The following is a 6000-nucleotide window of genomic DNA, read 5'->3' as shown; positions in this document are numbered from 1 at the left end:
GACGGATACAACTATACAAGAACGTACTAGCATTTCCACTCTGTCAAACAATAAATAATCATCGGCAGTATTTACACAGCAGTAATAATTACTTCTACAGTAAATTCATAGAAAAACGACAACAGCTGCTCGTATCATTTCATCATTGCCCGTCATTAGTTATTACGAAATGTTACTTCATTATTTCAGCAAGAGGAACATGGAATAAAAAGGACCGCGCGCTCACTTGAAAAGTTTACTTCAAACATTTTATCTCTAAAAATTTTCAGAGTTATGCTCCGAATATTTCATGGGAAAATTGCCAACATTCTTTACTCATGGACGATTGCGCCGAGGAATACTTGGGCGGAAGTATAATCGTCACACTTATTTAACAGAGAGAGTACAACGCACGATAGCGTGCATACTTCGGTAGAATAGACATAAACGCAGACTACGTAAAAAACATTTTCGTCTCCAAACACAAATCTTATTTTTCTCCAACCTTTTTCCACCATTACGACACAGCTATTAGAGTTTCAACTGCCAATTTGTTTGCCTGAACACTTTGGAGATGACAGGGAAAACTCCCCTGAAATGATATACGAAATAAAAGAACGGACAAAAAGAGACTACGAAAGTTCTGGCCAGACGATCATTTGTGCGCGGGTGACAGAGAGACCTCGTTGGCGTGACTATTCCTCCGGACAAAGGAGGCGACGGAATAAGAAAGAAAGTGAATGGGTCGAGGGAGTACTATAATTCGGGAGGAGACGCTTCGTGTGATTGCTTCGGATGTCATGCATAAGGAAAGGAGAGGATGGATCCGCAGGGATAACATTATTTCCTTCTAGGAATAGGGTTCACGAACTGCGAAAGTAATATCGACGAGGGATATTACACAAGAAGCAGAGTAATTTTTGCGATCATATCAGGTTTTCTGAGGGTGATCGCTCTACAGATTAGAGCGATCGGCTGCTCAGAGGAGGCTCTCGAGATGAACTTCTGTACCATATCTTTAGACATTATCAAATGAACCTCAGTCGTGTGATTGTCAAAGTTTCATAAATTTATCGAACACCACAGCTTGCACAGGGAAATGAACTGGTCCCCAAACCTTTATAGGACAGAATTTCACATGCCGTAGGGCTCAGGACGACGCCTGCTGTACTCTAACATTTCACACCAATATTCGAGTTAATTATTGGTTTCGGATCCGATTAAAGTGGACTCAAGGGTAAATATCTTAACCAGAAGCACCAGCAAGTGATGACAATTAATCCTTAGATTCAACCACAGGATTCAACTCGAAGATTTGTTTTGACAGGTGAGGGTAGTGACCAATCCGGACCACATAGTTTCGTACCCGTCGTATTCGCACAATTAGGTGATGGATGCCTATTTATTTTTCTCTGCCACCTCTAAGCTTTCACGAAGACCGAGTGACTAAAACATTTGGGTTTTAAGGACACGTTATCCAAATAGGGATCACCCAATATTTGAAATCGGGCCTACGGATCAGTTGTCGTACACTCTATCTTCACATTCTCTCTTTTGAAAACACACAACCACCATCGAAAGTTTGCTTTAACATTACTTACTTAAATCCAAATTAACCTAAAAGCCTATCAAGGGCAGAGTCTCAAGTAGTTTTGACGGATTCGTCATATTTCTCAGAAATAAATTCATTTTTTACTCTCTAAGTTGAAGTTACAATATTGAAAATGGCTGTAAAAGTCAATAACTTAAAATTCTGTAAAATTTGGTCCACTTCACATGGTCTACATGCTCTAATATGTACATATATCAATGAGCTCATCTGGAGCTTTCATTCTCATGCTAGCATCGGACGTAGTTGTTATACTTTTTTGAAGAATGAAACCTTTTATCGCCTTTTTCGGTTTACGATTAATAACAGTCGTACTACATCCGTGGATAGATTTCTTCTCTAAGCATCAAGACTTAGAATAAATGCTGAGAATAAAAACATACATGCGCGCACACAACCTTATATATGAATTATACACACAAATCAGGTAAATTATCCTGTCACCACTTGGAAAATAAAGAGCGCGGGATCCGCATTTTCACGGACAAATGGAGAGCGCGTGGCTAGGACGGAAACAAGAAGGGAAAGGGAGGAAAGAATTGGGAGAATGCAAAGAGAATAATATGTGCATATATAGAGGTACTCGTAGGAGGCGAGAGGGGTTTATTGGGAAAGAGGGCTCGGAATGAGAGGACGGCGAGTTTTGTCGAGGCTTGTGGGGGGCGAGTGCAGCAGAGGACGGCTTGAGAGAAGAAGAGTGAGGCGATGGGAGGAGGGGCGGAGGAGGCGGACAAGAGTGGCGGGGAAGGGTGGAGCATTGGAATCTCATCGCATACCCCGTCTGGCTCTGTCAGCGAGACGAAATGGGCGAGTGGCGTCTGTTTGGGGGTTGAGGCAGAGACGGCCGGGGGAGGTGAATGGTCGGGGGCGCAGTGGAGAAGATGATTCCGAAAATGGGAACGGGAATATGGAGGAGAAGAAGGGAGGACGAGACAGCCACGCTGGGTTCATTCAGTTTTCAAGGGCAATATGGTGTTGTCCGGAAGAAGATAGCGCAACGGATACTGCTGATGAGAGTTATCACAGTTAACTGGCAACGTCGCATTTGGCGAAACCGGGTATTATGGTAATCGGTATCGAAGATCGAACACTCTGATGACACCGCTGAATCAAAGATAAACACAAATACTTTCGAAGCGTAGACCTTGACCTCTATTACCGAAGTTTTCAATCGTTATTTTACTTTTCAATTGGTACCTATCGGATGAAACGATCCTTTTTTTATCGCATTTATTCCCAGAGTGATTCTTCATTAAGCTCTCAACGTTGCCAACCCAGGAACTATGACGAAACTTTGACGTCAGAGCCTCGAAATACGTAAATGTTTGTTTATAAAAATCGGGATGCATTGACACCGTGATGCCACTTCCTAGGTAATACTGAGCCTCAAAATTTTCGACTTCCTTCTGAATGAGTATCCAAATCAATAATCTGTTTTCAAGGGTGCAGGAGACGTGAAAATCTGACAACATTAGAAGCATCATCACGCGAAACATACAGAACGACTAACTTAATCTTTTCTTTCTATGGCCACCTTGTGAAGCAAATCAGTAGCTCTCTAAAGTTGAAGATTTACAGAATCGAAGATGCAGTCCCCAAATTCTCTTTAGCACGCCATTATGATGGTTCACAGGGTGTGCTGTAGTTCAACACAATTCGTGCCGAGCTTTTCATATGGCGAGCGACCGCTAATGTTGATTATTTTAATTAATCGATATTTGACACGTCACATTAAAATTCCGTTATATGCCCGTAATTTTAACAAAATTGTTGTTACACTCAATAAAACCAACTAAATATATTAAAAATTCAATAAAATAATTAAAACACATCAAGTTTTTTTGATATCTTAAACCAAATTTTCATAACCGGACCCGAAAGTTAGGAAAATATTAGTTTACAGCCAAAAGTTTCATTTCCAAAGGTTTTCAGGCAGCCACCTGCGCACCGACAGATACGGAAATGTGAAAAGGTCCGTTATGTTGACACCCGTTGACAAGTATGGACTCGGGCCTCTCCGAGCAACTTAAATCCATCGCAGCCCAAGTTTATTCTAGCCAGAGAATGCCAACATCTCAAAAATGTTCACTTTTCCCCAATTTTCAGCGTCCTGTGGACTGCCGACAAACTTTTGTAAATGACAGTGCAATACTGATACACAATGATATAGAAAATAAAATGCGATGAATGCTGCCGAAAGAGTACATATAACGGCGATTGACAACGCATATGGCGTAACAGTCAAAAATACAGTAAATACAATACCTGCATGCAAAGTAGAAGTGAGAAACAGTACAAAGCGTAAACAACAATGAACTTCGGATTTTGGGGATATCATGTATTGATATTTGTTCTCGTTTAAGCTCGCAAAGACCGCTTATTTTGCAAGTACATTTACAGCACAATGAGTCAACAGAACACTCGAATCGAAAGGACATCTAACCAAGAATGCATATAAAATTCCACCGTGAGAAAAACCATTCGTTAGCATATCTATTATGTACCGGGGGCATCGCACGCGGCACCATACCACATCGATCCCATAAAAATTCATCGTTAATTGAGCAAGTAAACAACAACACGCTTAGAATAAACACAACATGAGCGGTCAACGAGTACCCGTTGGGGGCAGCATCGTCACAGGTTTAACATCAAAACCTCGCAAACATTCGATGGATACTCACCGTCGGTTTCGGTTTCGCAGGCCCACAGCACTACAAGTGTAAATAACCATAAATAAAAGTGACAAGCCATTAACAGAGACAGTAAAGTATATTAGCGCCTCGAAAATATTTGCACACCAAATATGGTGGTATCGCTTCTTGCTTTCGGGCGTCAATCAAGGATTGTATGGAATAACGAGTGTGTCGATGGGAACCGTGGAGCATAATTAAAGCGAAAACATCTAAAAATCGATCATATCCGATTCACCCAATCCCTACATCGCCGATCAAGATGACTGTTTCGCGATGACGTCGATGTCGCATACCAAAAATATTTGCATCAATTTGGAAATATTTGACGTTATTTAAATGTTGACTTTATTTTATCCGTTGCCTAAAGATCAAATATGTCTGAAATTCGAATATTCTCGATATATCCTCATAAAGTCTGGAATAACTGAGGGTAGATGGAGAATTATTATTATTATATACATCTCGTTGCAATTAGGCAATTGTCCTCGTGGCAACGCTAAGGTCCTATTCTAGGATAGGGCTAACCTGTACAATGTATACTCTTTCTTTTGTGGCTACGCTAATGCCTTTTAAATTTCACATACTGCTGTGAGGAAAACACTGGAATTCTATGAATTCAAGGATTAGAAATGCTTTTAAGAGTGACCAGAAGGAAAATCATTTCATCTCCACCAAGGAGAAGCAGAACCGTTATCGTCGGTCAAGGGCAATGCTATTTTATTATTAGTTCAATCGATTACCAATATTTATTCGTGTGTTCACATGTCACAGATTTTAAGAACCTCGCGAATGAGAATCGCGAAGAACAGTGGTTATTGAGCTTGGAGGTGAAGTCGAGCAATGAAAATCGCATACCATTCCTCGAAATCTTTAACGTAGCCCTCCCATCTACGAGTGGTGTGACATTTAGGTAGAATTATAAAAAAGGTTACCGCTTCCATTCACGGAGAGGGAATCTGTAGGACTGAAGTTTCCCTCGGGGATTACTTTAATCCACCCTCATTGATATCGATCGAGATTGATCAGTGAATTTAATTTCTATTTCCAACTTTGCTGAAATACATCCGATTAGATTCCTTATGTGGTGGTACTTTTTACCTAAAGCTTTAACTCCTATTTCGCATCTCCTCATTCGCATTGGCTCGGGACGCTGGGTCCAGGCCCTGTGCTATGCCCTGTAGTCTCTACCATGCTTGGTGTGGATGAAAGATATCGATTCCGGCGTGATTCATGGCCTTGTTGAAATGTCGGGGCCGTTGTCCACCGCCGATCGCCATGTGAAATACTAATAAACTCACGTCGTTTGGACGGAAGCCGTTTTTCTCTTTCAATCGCACGTTCGAGGGCTGTGACTGGACGCTCTCTACCACTCACCTCCTCCCCCACTCCAATCCCTCACCCCCTTTCAACTCCCGCCCCGCTCCTCTCTCTCTCTCTTTTTTTCCGCCAGACTCCCTTGATCGCCGGCGTTTTTGTTTCCATTGAGACCGTTCGACACGACGAATGACGGGGAAAGAACGGGAGACCATATGACTATAAATAAGGGACGAACTCGTCTGTAGCGAACGTAATCAAAAAACTTTGCACAAATTTTTTGGACCCAGGGCTGCCCCATAACTTATTCTAAACCAGAGGTGAGCGAGGCGGAGCGAGATTGGGTGATGGCCAGTAATGGAGTCGGGAATATATAATTTTGGGAAATATAAGCCATTGTTT

Source organism: Hetaerina americana, unplaced genomic scaffold (genome assembly GCF_022747635.1).
Source record: "Hetaerina americana unplaced genomic scaffold, ioHetAmer1.1.p SCAF_15, whole genome shotgun sequence".
Taxonomy (NCBI): domain Eukaryota; kingdom Metazoa; phylum Arthropoda; class Insecta; order Odonata; family Calopterygidae; genus Hetaerina; species Hetaerina americana.
Note: the sequence above shows the minus strand (reverse complement) of the source record.